This window comes from Rhineura floridana, chromosome 2 (genome assembly GCF_030035675.1).
Source record: "Rhineura floridana isolate rRhiFlo1 chromosome 2, rRhiFlo1.hap2, whole genome shotgun sequence".
Classification (NCBI taxonomy): domain Eukaryota; kingdom Metazoa; phylum Chordata; class Lepidosauria; order Squamata; family Rhineuridae; genus Rhineura; species Rhineura floridana.
Window position 1 is genome coordinate 126,355,445 of NC_084481.1, and position 12,560 is coordinate 126,368,004.

At 40.0% G+C, this 12,560-nt stretch overlaps 1 protein-coding gene across 9 annotated transcripts in view; it reads right to left on the reverse strand.

Annotated features, from left to right (window-relative positions):
- PPFIBP2 (PPFIA binding protein 2) overlaps positions 1–12,560 on the reverse strand; it is a 173,590-nt gene that overhangs the window by 140,166 nt on the left and 20,864 nt on the right. The window contains exon 1 of one of the 9 annotated variants that reach the window (XM_061610488.1): positions 3,915–4,011. The exons of the other annotated variants lie outside the window; for them this stretch is intronic. The gene's annotated coding sequence lies outside the window, so the exon portion shown is untranslated. Of the gene's footprint in view, positions 1–3,914; positions 4,012–12,560 lie in introns of those variants that run through there. 9 annotated transcript variants of the gene reach the window in all.

Consider the following 12,560-nt stretch of genomic DNA (forward strand, 5'->3'; position numbering starts at 1 on the left):
GGTTGCGTTTGCTCTAGTTTGTGAGAGAGGTCCTGTATGTTTACTTGCAAGCAGGGATGGTGAGAATTTTGATTCAATTCACATTTCAAACCTTATTTATCAAATTCATATTTTCCAAAACAATATGAGAACCAAAACAGTCATCTTTTGAAATTTGCAGGTTACTTGAATTTGCAGTTTATTTGAATTCTGAGATGCAGTTTGCCAACCAAACAACATTTATAAAAATGCATATATTATGGTAAAGTGTGCATAAAAAGGAATACATGAGTAAAAATAATAAGCAAAAATGCATTATATGATGACTGGTAAATGAGTACATTAGTCAAAACTGCCTACAAAAATGTGTGTTAGGAGAAATTCACATTAAAATGCTAGAGAATTTTCATGAGGATTTTTTTTTTTTTTAAATCACAGATTGGTGCAGAAGCATGGAGAGCTGAATTTAAGATTGGAAAAATGAGAAACTGAGAGGACCAAAGGTGACAGATCCCTTTCCATCCCTCCTGTGTATGCCAGTTGCTGGGAATCACAAGTGGGAAGAGTGCTATTGTACCGAAGTCCTGCTGATGGTCTTCCCACAGGCATCTGGTTGCCAGTGTGAGAAGAGGATGCTATACTAGGTGGGCCTTTGGTCTTATCCAGCAGGTCCCTTCATATTGCCAGTGGCATTTGTTTTCTAACTTTAGATTACATTCTGTATACCAGTCTGTTAGCACTTCTCAGCAGAAGCGGCTCACCAGATCAAGTAGAGTCACTATGCTAACTTCCTGGCAGGTGGGCTACTGTTGCATATTCAGAGGAGGAGAGGCAACGAGGAGGTCATCATGGTACAAAAACATCAGCAGAAATGTCACATCGGCTCCATCAGTGCTTTAGCACAGCGCTGATCCCCCTTTTTCCCAGTAAGCAACAGTGACCCACCTACTGGGAAATGAGCACAGTGGCTCTGCCTCACCTGACAAACTGCTTTTTTTCACCAGACAACAGCGAAATAATATGCTGCTTTCCAGCCTCATATGGGGGCTGCAAAGCAGTTCAAAAACATAAAGAAAAACAAATTCAATTCAAAAACAAAGTTGACAGTCTTTCTGAAGATTATGAAAGAAGGGGTAGAAAACAGGCCTCTCAAGGGAGAGAGCATTTCAAAGTATATGTTCCATCACTGAGAAGGCCCCATTCTGCAGGGCCTCAGATGATGGCAGGACACAGATCAGAATATCTCCAGAAGGTTTTAACTGGTAGGCAGAGTCATTAGAGTGCAGGTGTCCCTTCAAGTATCTTGGACCCATAAGAAGCAGTACTTAGTTTGAATTGGGCTCAGAAACACAGCAAGAGCCCAAAATTACCACTATTCAAGCTTGCTATGACAAACACATCTCAGTTTTACATTCCTCTGAGAATATTAATCTGAATGAAACCTGTTTATTTGGGCAGAGCTGCACTGTGCCTGGAAGGATCCTCCTTTTCATTTAATGCAGATAGTAAGTTTCCCCTGTAGGAAAGTTGGTTTTGCAAAGGGTGTTCCTGCTGTAGCTTGTTAACAATTACTTTCCAAATGGGATATGTAGCAACTTCATATTGCCTAAAGAAAAGACCTTGAATGCAAGAAAACCCAGTATTTAATGAATGCAAAGAGAAAATGTTTCAAGATTCTTGTATTTGGAGCAGAAATTAAATGAATGGATCAGGAAGACTGTCATCTGTCCTACTGAGAGCAAAAGCAGCTTGGAATGTTTCCAACTCTACTCAGTTTCAGGATTCCTAACCTTTGGAAGAACAAGAAAACAAAGACTGAGTTGTCTTTGTGTGGTCCCAGATCTCTGTGTTGTCCAAGACTGTGTATCTGATCGCAGAGTCCCAATGTGTTGAGTAAGCATTAAGGTAAGTTGCTCAATAGTCAAATGCTAAGAATTGGGCAGCTTTTGACCTCCCTAAGATTTTGTGGAAATTGTTAGAAATGCCCTGACAAGCTGTGGTTTAAGTTAACCATAGTGTAGATGTTTTTAGACTGCAAGCAGGATTTTTTTTAAAAAAAAAAATCTGTACAGCACCTAACACATATGAAGAGCTCATAAATTATGTTGAAATACACTAGCCATTGTAATGCTCTGAAAATGAAATGGGGGGAATTAACACATACTGGAGAAGAGAAAGGAGTGCACAAGCCTCTGTGGTGCTCCCAACAGCATCATTATGTCTGCACTGGTCTTATACAAATTCTGTTACGATAATCAGTGTGGCATACACAGATATCATTTACCAGTACTTTTTGCAGTGTTTTCGAGTGAGCTTGTAGGAAGTAAGCACTACAGCATACATTCTGAAAAGCAGAAGGTGAGAGAGAAAAGCTGTTTGCTACATGAACTAGAGGACAGCAGGGACTTGCTACATGGATTGGGGATGGGAGTATAGAGGAGGCCCTTGCTGAAGACCCTAATATAGCTCAATAAAAACAAATCTGCTGCAGCTGTGATTTTAGTGATCCACAATGCTGCTGTTTATGAAGCCTACATAAATAAGAGCTGATATACACAAAATGATAGCCAAGCGGTTGTTGCTTCACATTCTTCCATTTGGTTGTGTGGATGCAAGCTATCCATGTGCACCACTGTACTGGTTGGCAAAGGAAGGATTTATTTCACAGCCTCAAACCCTGTTTTGGGGAGGTTTGTGATGGGACACACAAACCTCTAATCCACTGAGTTATTAGCTGCAATCCTTCAATCTATGTAGAAAAATCATACAGCCCATGTAGTACACTGCTCATTTGCACCTTCTGCTTTTCAGTACCGCTCTTTTCACACACACACTTCACTGAAGATAGGGTAAGCAGCTGTTTAGATACTAGATTTTTTCAAACCAAAAAAAATCACTTTATCCTTTTGTATTTAACCAAAAACATAGAATTCATGAGAGTAATTAAGAGACTGAAAGCAGATGAAATTATTTTAGAATGGAACCTGAGCATTGTGCATTCTGCTCTGGAGTGATAAGGTAATATTACTGGCTCAGCATCTTTTTCTAGTCATACCTGTTGCCGCAGCTTCAGGCAAGTCAGTATTTCCCAGGCACTCCCTTTGATTGCCTACTTCAAGCAGAAGTTTTTAACCTGACGCATACTATCCTGTATGTTTTTGGCTAACATATCCTGTCAATCCATTGGCCTCAGACAATGCAACGTCTATTGGTAAAAAAATGTACATTTTTAGTTTCTTAGAGAGATCTTTCAGCAACAGGTCTAATAAAAAGAGCTCCTGCTTTATCCCAGAGAGGAACTTGAAAGCCAGCATACAACTGGATGGAGACCTCGCCTGATCTCCAACACAGTTAGATCCTAAAGAAACACTTTATTTGTATGGCACAAAGCCCACTTAGACCATTATGATAACAACATTTAGCACTTACATGCATTTTTAGATTGTCTAGAGCACTTTGCATACATTATGTCAAACGATTCTTATAACAGCTCCATAGGAGGGATGTAATTATTATCCCCACTGTACAGATGGGGGAGGGGGCTGAGGCTAAAGAACAGCAGCATGCCTAAGGCTATCTCACGAGCTCATTGAGGAACAGAGATATGAGTTGACATTTCTGAGCTCTCACTTTCATCGCTGCCATATTAATTTAAATACAGATCCCACACACACACACAAACAAAATCTCAGAACAGGGTTAACATGCTAATAAAAGAAAACTAGAGATCTTCAGAAGATGAAATACAGATTTAAGGCAGTTTTAATCCAATTTTTGGAGGACAGTGAAAAGTAATATTTCCTATTCTATTTCCAGAGCAGCAGTGATATTAGTCTTTCGTAGCAAGAACAACACCTTACAGACTAACACATTTATTATGGCATAAGCTGATGAAGCTCATGAAAGCTTATGTAACCTGTCACAAAATCACTCACCTTTACCAGTCCCAAAGGAAGGCAAGTTCAGTTTGGCTGTTGCCCGAGAGAAATCTCATTGCTAGTGATCACTGCTTCAGTGCAAAGCAAAGGACAACAGCTTTCATTCACAAACACCACCCTAAAGCCACGTGCTTATAAGAAAAGCCCAACCCATAAATAAAAGGCTTATGATAATTCAAAGCCCAACCCACAAATAAAATGCTGTGATCCATTTTATAATTATTACTCAACAGGTTTTCAACTAATGGAACCTGTCGGAATGATTAGCAGCAAGCTCTGCAGAGTGCCATTTGTCTAGCTACATATAACATACAGTCCAGAGGGTGGTGCAGAAAAAGGGGGGGGGGAGGAGAATGACTGATAGGTTCATTGAAATGTCTAGATTTTAGAATGACAGTCTTAACAACAAATGCTCTCATCCTCTAGTCTTATTTATGTAAAAATACATGTTTGGCACTGCTTCCATCCAGTCCAAAATCCCCAACTTTTTTGCTTAGGCACCAGCCACAATCAAGAACGAGAGAAGTGTGCTATCCATCTTATCACTGACCTAAGAAAAAGTGGGCACATCATTAAGGAGAAGCCTGTAAACTGTTTGACAGTCTGAGCAAACCCGCACACTACCTACGTATTAATTATGCATCAGCGTATTGTATGTTTGCAACAATATCATCAGACTTGGGAGTTCAGCAGCCACCTGTCTGTCACCTTTTAATATGAGAGAGCTTTCCAATTAGAAAAACTAGCACCCTTGTTCTCTTGGCATCTCAAGTGGCAGAAACAGACCAAATGCCACATTGCTGGAGACTTAAAGTTTATTCTAACACACACCGCTTCTGCCTCCTTCCAGAAAGAATCCCTGTGAAATATCAAAAGATTCGTCATCATTGGGGGGCGGGGTGGGAAAGAGAGAGAGATAAAATCTTTAAGAGAAAATATTGCAAGAATCTTACTATGGGAAGTATTAGGCAGCCTTAAGATAGCTCTTGCCAGCAGCTCAACCAGTAATATTGCAGGATTAAACTTTAGGTATCGAGAAACAATTTTTTCACAAACAACATAAATAGATGTTATTTCTCAAGCTGGTGTTGCAGAGTAGTCAGTTGTTTGCTTCTGTGACAGGGAACTTTAGATTCAGGGCAAAACTACAACTTATGTTTCCTAAAAAGCCCTAGTCACAACCTTTTTGAGACTCTGAGGGCAAAAACTACATCTGATATTCAACAAGTGGTCTAAACACTGCTCTTTTTTAAAAAATGAAAAACTTGAAGTAGTAGCTGCTACAGGGCCTAATGAAGCTCAAAACCCCTCACACCAAATAGCAATTGGAGGATTTTTTTTTGTCGGGATTGAGGCATGGGAGGAAAGGGTTAATAAGCCTCCCATATCCTGCCAATGGTTGAAATTTCCAGGTTTTTTTTTAATTTCCCCCCCAGTTACATGCATTATTAATGTGTTTTAAAGTTAATTGTGGTTTGGCTACAAGAGGCCTGACAGGTCTCTTCTCTTGTCAGGTAGAGAATGCCATTTGTCAACGTTGATATGGCCCCCTCCAGTGGCTCACATTGTCTCCACTAAAAAAATGGCTGATGCCAAGACCACTGCTGATTGGCAGGCACTCATCCCCACAATATTCTTGTTTAGAAATTAATGTCCCACAAAACATGAAAAGGTTGTAGTGGTTGTTGAAAAATGTCAGAATCCCCTTACTTGTCTTTTCTTGTTCACAATAATTTAGCAGTTTTTGCTATTGTACAACAGCAATGACCTCTCAATCATGAGGACTAAAAGTTTGATTCAAGAATTGTGATGTTCATTTCTTATGATGGCCACCAACTTGGATAGCTTTAAAAGAGGGTTAGAAAAATGCATGGATGACAAGGCTATCAATGGCTACTAGCTATGATGGCTGTGCTCTACCACCATAGTTAGAGGCAGCATGCTCCTGAAAACCAGTTGCCAGAAACCACAGGAGGGGAGAGTGCTCTTGCACTCAGGTCCTACTTGCCAGCTTCCCATGGGCATCTGGTTGGCCACTGTGAGAACAGGATGCTGGACTAGATGGGCCACTGCCCTGATCCAGCAGGCTCTTCGTATGTTCTTACGTTCTTAACACAAGTCTATGGGCACCACATACTCAGGGACAGGTAAGAAAGGATAATGTTAGCTAGATTTCAGCAGTCATTCTACCATCAGATTCCCTCGTGAAAGTCCAGATACAGTATAACTGTTGTGGGTCACTCTCGCCATGAAGTCACCAGCCCTACAAAGACTCCTTATAAGGGCTTTGGACTTTAACTTCACAGACATGTCCTATCAGAAACTACAATACCTCTTGTCTGAAAAATTCTTAACCCCAGCCTGCCTGGAATGGTGACAAGAGGAGCTGCAGTCCAGTGAGGGCAATAAGTGCCTAGGGAGAGGGCAGAAAGCAGAGAGGGAGAAAGGATTAAAGCAGGCTATCCCCCACCATTTCTTCTCCTAGAGCTGCTTTCCCCTAGAAGAAGCAAATGTCCAAGTTTACACATTTGTTTATATCAATGGTTCCCAATTTTTTCTTTAACGGACCACTTGAAAATTGCCGAGGGTCTGGGCAGACTACTTCTTCTGCCTGTTGTAGCAATTGCAATGAGCTGTGCTAGATGCTGTATCATTTTTAATTGTATTTTTATTGCTTCCTTTATATTCATATATTTTAATTTACTGTGTATTTTATAACCCTATTTGTTTAATCTATATGCAGAACATATCATACAGAAAGCAGGATTGAATCAAGATGAAGGAGGTGTGAAATTTGGAGGGAGAAATATCAGTAATTTAAGGTATGCAGACGATCCCATACTACTAGCACAAAACAGTAATGATTTGAAACGAATGATGATGAAAGTTAAAGAGGAAAGCACAAAAGCAGGACTACAGCTGAAAGTCAAAAAGACTAAAGTAATGACAACAGAAGATTGATGTAACTTTAAAGTGGACAATGAGGACATTGAACTTGTTAAGGATTATCAATAACTTGGCACAGTTATTAACCCAAATGGAGGCAATAGTCAAGAAATCAGAAGGCGGCGAGGACTGGGGAGGGCAGCTATGAGAGAACTAGAAAAGATCCTCAAATGCAAAGATGTATCACTGATCAGGATCATTCAGACCATGGTTTTCCCAATCTCTATGAATGGATGTGAAAAGTTAGACAGTGAAAAAGGTGGATAAGAGAAAAATCCACTCATTTGGAATGTGGTGTTGGAGGAGTTATGTGCATACCATGGACCATGAAAGCGACAAATAATTGGGTGATACAACAAATTAATCCAGAACTATCATTAGAAGCTAAAACGATGAATCTGAGGTTATCATACTTTGGACACATAATGGGAAGACATGATTCACTAGAAAAGACAATTATGCTGGGAAAAATGGAAGGGAGCAGAAAAAGAGGAAGGCCAAATAAGAGGTGGATTTTCCATAAAGGAAGCCACAGGCGTGAACTTACAATATCTGAACAGAGTGGTTTACAACAGATGCTACTGGAGGTCGCTGATTCATAGGGTTGCCATAAGTTGTAATCAACTTGAAGGCATATCATACACACACACACAATTTGCATTCCATAGAATTCAAGCTGTAATACAATATAAGAAATAAAAGAATTTAAAAAAATTAAAAATCAGTATGAATATTTAATACAGACATGCCGCAGTCCAGTAGACTGAAGCACATGGACCACTGGTGGTCCAGTTATCAAAGTTGGGAACCCCTGGTTTACACCGAAAGTGGAATGCACTCTCAGGGAGGCACGCCTGGTGCCTTCTTTATCCATTTTTAGGCTCCAGGCAAAGACCCTCCTTTTCACTCAGTCCTTTGGCCCTTGATGTGTGCTTAGGTTGTGTGTGTGTTTTGCGTTTTAAGGTTTTATGTGGTATGTTTTAAATTTTGTTTTATATTGTATGTTTTTAAAATTGTTGTAAATTGCCTAGAGACCTTTGGATATGAGACAACTAACAAATGAAAATTTTATTTTTATTTATTATTATTATTATTATAAAACACGTAGTAAAAGCTCTAATGCAGCCTTCCATCAACTTTGGATGCCCAAACATTTGAACTCCAACCCCCACAAACCCCATGCAGCATGGCCAATGCTCACAGGTGATTAGCCCAACATCTGGGTTCCACAGATTCCCCATCACTGCCTTAAAGATGCCTTCTTGCATTCCCCCAAGTTCAAGGCTAAGTTCTTTCTTCCATGGTGCAAGAAGAGATACAGAGGAAAGTCGGGAAGGTTACATGAAAGAGTGTCTGAAAAACATCATGAAGTGCAGAGGGCGATGCAAATAGTTTGTCATATCAGATATCTTGACATGAGAAGCACAGGAATGTTTTTGTTTATATATAGAGCAGTTTATCAGCAGCATGCCTCACATGCCTGAAGTTCTTGGCTCCCAGAGATCTTCCTCCGTGTTATGCATGCAGGAGGTACTGATACACTTCATTGTGCACTGTGCATACCAGTAAAACAAACATACATTTATTAGGATCAATAGCAAAAATTGCTCAATAGTTTCAATAAGCAAAATGATAGGAAAGCTTTGAAGAGCTTAGCACATACATTAAGGTCTCATCTAAACAGTTAAAACATTGAGAACATAGAGGCCAGTGCATGTCAGACTGCGTTAATGTATGTGTTGCATGTTTCAGCCTCGTTAATTCATCCTTCATACCTTGCTCTTTCGGCTTGTTATGAAGGATGAGGTATCCAAAATGGAGACAACTGTCAAGAAATTAGAAGAAGGCTAGGACTGGGAAGGGCACCTATGAGATGACTTGAAAAGGTCCTCAAATGCAAAGATGTATCACTGAACACTAAAGTCAGGATCATTTGGACAACTATATATGGATGTGAAAGTTGGACAGTGAAAAAAATGGATAAGAGAAAAATCAACTCATTTGAAATGTGGTGTTGGAGGAGAGCTTTGCGGATACCATGGACTACGAAAAAGACAAATAATTGGGTGTTTGAACAAATTAAACCAGAACTATCATTACAAGCTAAAATGATGAATCTGAGGTTATCATACTTTGGACACATAATGAGAAGACATGATTCACTAGAAAAGACAATAACGCTGGGAAAAACAGAAGGGAGTAGAAAAAGAGGAAGACCAAACAAGAGATGGATCGATTCCATAAAAGAAGACACAGAGCTGAACGTACAAGATCTGAACAGCGTGGTTTATAACAGATGCTACTGGAGGTCGCTGATTCATAGGGTTGCCGTTAAGTCGTAATCGACTTGAAGGCACATAACAACCTTGCCCTTCACAATAGGTTCCCAGGGAGGCTCAAAAAAGTTGGTTGGTTGGTTGTACTGCCTTCGATTCCGACTTATGGTGACCCTATGAATAGGGTTTTCGTGGTAAGCAGTATTCAGAGGAGGTTTACCATTGCCTTCCTCTGAGGCTAAGTGACTGGCCCAAGGTCACCCAGTGAGCTTCATGGCTGTGTGGGGATTCGAACCCTGGTCTCCCAGGTCATAGTCCAACACGTTAACCACTTTGCCACAATAAACCAAGAATGTTAGAACAAGAACATTAAAACACTGCAATGTAAAACTGCAATATAAAAGGCAGTCAAAGGAATTCAAAGGCAGTCAAAGTTTTCCTTGATAAACATGTTACTTTGCTTCTTAGTATTTCAACTGGCTGCCGACAGCAATCTATATTCTCCAGCTATACAAAAGGTACTGAAGCTATACTACAAAAACGTCTAAAGTTTATGGCATTTGGTTAGTCCTCCATTCATTAAGTTGGTTTCTAGGAAAGCTTTACTTCCATAAAGCAAAAAGACTTGACAAGACTTACGTGAACAAAGGATAGCTGCCTTATACCAAGGCAGACCATGGCTCCATCTAGTTCTCTCTACACCAGTCTTCTCCAGTCTTGGGTCCTCTGATGTTGCTGGTCTACAACACCCATCATTCCCAGCAAGCATGACCAGCACTCAGGGGATGATGGGAGTAGCAGTCTAACAACATCTGGAAACCAGAAGCTGGGGAAGGCTGGCGTACACCAATTGCCAGTCACTCTCTGAGACACAAGTCTTTCCCAGCACTACCTGAAGCTGTCAGGTTTGAACCTGGGACGTTTACTCTTAACACTGAACTATAGCCCTTCCTATTGCACAGCACCTTCTAAAAGAGCAAAATGGAAAAATGTTCACTTGGATGTAATTTTCAGGAGTTGTGCCCAAATCACACAAATAGCTGGACACTTTTACAAATATACCATAGTCTCAAAGAGACTGGTTTAGTATTCACATCTATGTACTCCTAACCCACAACCACCTTAAAGAACCAAAAAGAAAATAGTAGCGCTAGACTGGAGAAGGGGCTGTGAGGACCCTTTGGGATCTAGCACGCCAACAGTGTTCTGTATTTTTGGATTACCATAATCCATACTACACTAAAGACTGCAATGAGAAAAAGTTTGGCAGTTCATTACGATGAACTAGAAAGTGTGTTATGCTTATCACAATACTGCAAAAAGTGAGGAAGCACTGTCAGAATCCAGATAATACATTTAGAAACACACCATCCTCCCATGGCACCCCAAAATGCCAGGAAGCATTTTCTTTTCTTGATTTCAGGCACACCACGCCACTTTGGATCATTTACAGTAATACCTCAGTTAACAAAGTAGATGTGTTCCTGGGCATTACCTCTTTAACAGAAACTTTGGTACCAGAGGTAGGACTAATATGGAAATAACAGAGGTAGGTTCCTACACCCACTCATAGGAGCTTTAAAGGGTGCCTACCAAGCACCCCCTCCCTCCCCCTCCTTCTCCTCTGAATCATACTGGATCCTTCCCTCCCTCATTAATACCAAGCAAACAGGTAGGCTTGTAAGTTTCACCCTTGCAAAGCAAAGGCACAGACTTGTCAGTTTATTGATAGCAAAGTAGACATAGTCTAGTCAGTTTCATCTTAAAGCAAAGGCACAGGCTTGAAAGTTTATCCACAGCAAAGCAAATATGGTCAGTTTCACCTTTAAAAAGTATTTGTTACAAGGTGCTTCATTCCTGGAGGATTGGTTAACTGAGGTATTACTTTACTCAGCTTAAAAAAATAAACACCAAATTGGATCTTTCAGATATCATTTGTGAAGGAAACCTAGGATAAAGATCTATATGCAGATCTTGACAAATTATTAGTTCAGTAAAAAATACTTGTTCGGCAAAACTTTAACAAATGTGTGTATGTGTTTCTTAAAGGTGTATTAACATAAAATAAATGCAGAATCTTCATTACTGCTTTGAACTGGCCACGATTATTAAAAATTGAAGCTGTCCAGAAACAGATTTGTGCTCCAAATTGCAAATGACTGAAATGCTAATTAATGCTGGGGTACAATTAGGGATGTGCTAAAATTCCACCCAATTTGGATTTGGTACTGAATTTTCCATTTATTTGCTTATTTTCTATTGTTGCGAATAGGATTTTTATGTAGTGATTTTCTGTGGGTATTTTTGAAAACAGATTTTTTAAAAATAAATGGCTCTAAAATATCAATAAAATTGTCATTCTTAATATTTTCTTTCATTCACAGATATTTCCTTTAAAATTATTAATATTAATAGAGGGGGGAAATGGATTGGTAAAAGCCGTGGTTAGCAGGCAAAGAGCAAATGCGAACTGATACAGCCTGTTAAGTTGCCAGAGTGCTTTCAAACTGGCACTGGCAAGCAGATCCCAGTGGAAAGATTCATTTCCACTTTTCATTTAATATTAAATGTATATGTGGTATGAAGATACTACATATATACTCATATGTGACATGAAAAAAGGAAGAAGGAAGAATCACAGAAACAAAAAGCCGCTCCATTCATTCCAAATGCAAAGTTCCTTCCTCAGGACCCTAATTGCATAGTGAAGATTGTTATACAAAATATTTCCCAACTGCAAAAAGGCTAGTGCATTGACTCCATGATGAAGAACTGAATGGAGACTCTACTTCACATACAGAAGTCTTAACATTGAACCATGTGGCCCTTTCCCTAGGGAAAAAAAAATCTCTAGCTGCTTAGCAAAACCGCTTTGTAAAAGCAGAGCAACTTTTTGGTATCCTTAATCTGTAAGGTGAGCACATCAACCATAAGACCATTTCATACTGATCAAGGGTCACTCGAGGCTGCACCTCCCATCTCCTGAAAGAACATCAGGGCTGGGGGGAAGACCAGCCTAGTCCCATCCATCAGCCAGATAAGGCACAGCTGCAGGGAGCTCACTACCACCCCTCCCTGCCAAAGAAAACACTCAGTGCCAACTGCCAGTTCTTGGGCTGAAGGGAAGCACATTCTGACCTCTGCTACCAACCAGAAAACAAGCAGTCAGTTGGTACACCTCTGCCCATCAATCTGGCCCCATCTGAATGTAAATGCCTGTTTATAACTAACCACTTTGCTCAGACATTGTTAATTAGACCCTCCTCCTTTACCTATTCCCTCCATTCCTCTTTCCTTGTTTGTAAGCCTCAGGGTGTGGTCTGTCTGTTTTATTTTATTGATGTGAGCTGCTTTAGGAGACCATGTTTTCTGAAAAGTGGAATAATTCAATAAATAAAATAATGTATTGATGACAGCTTCC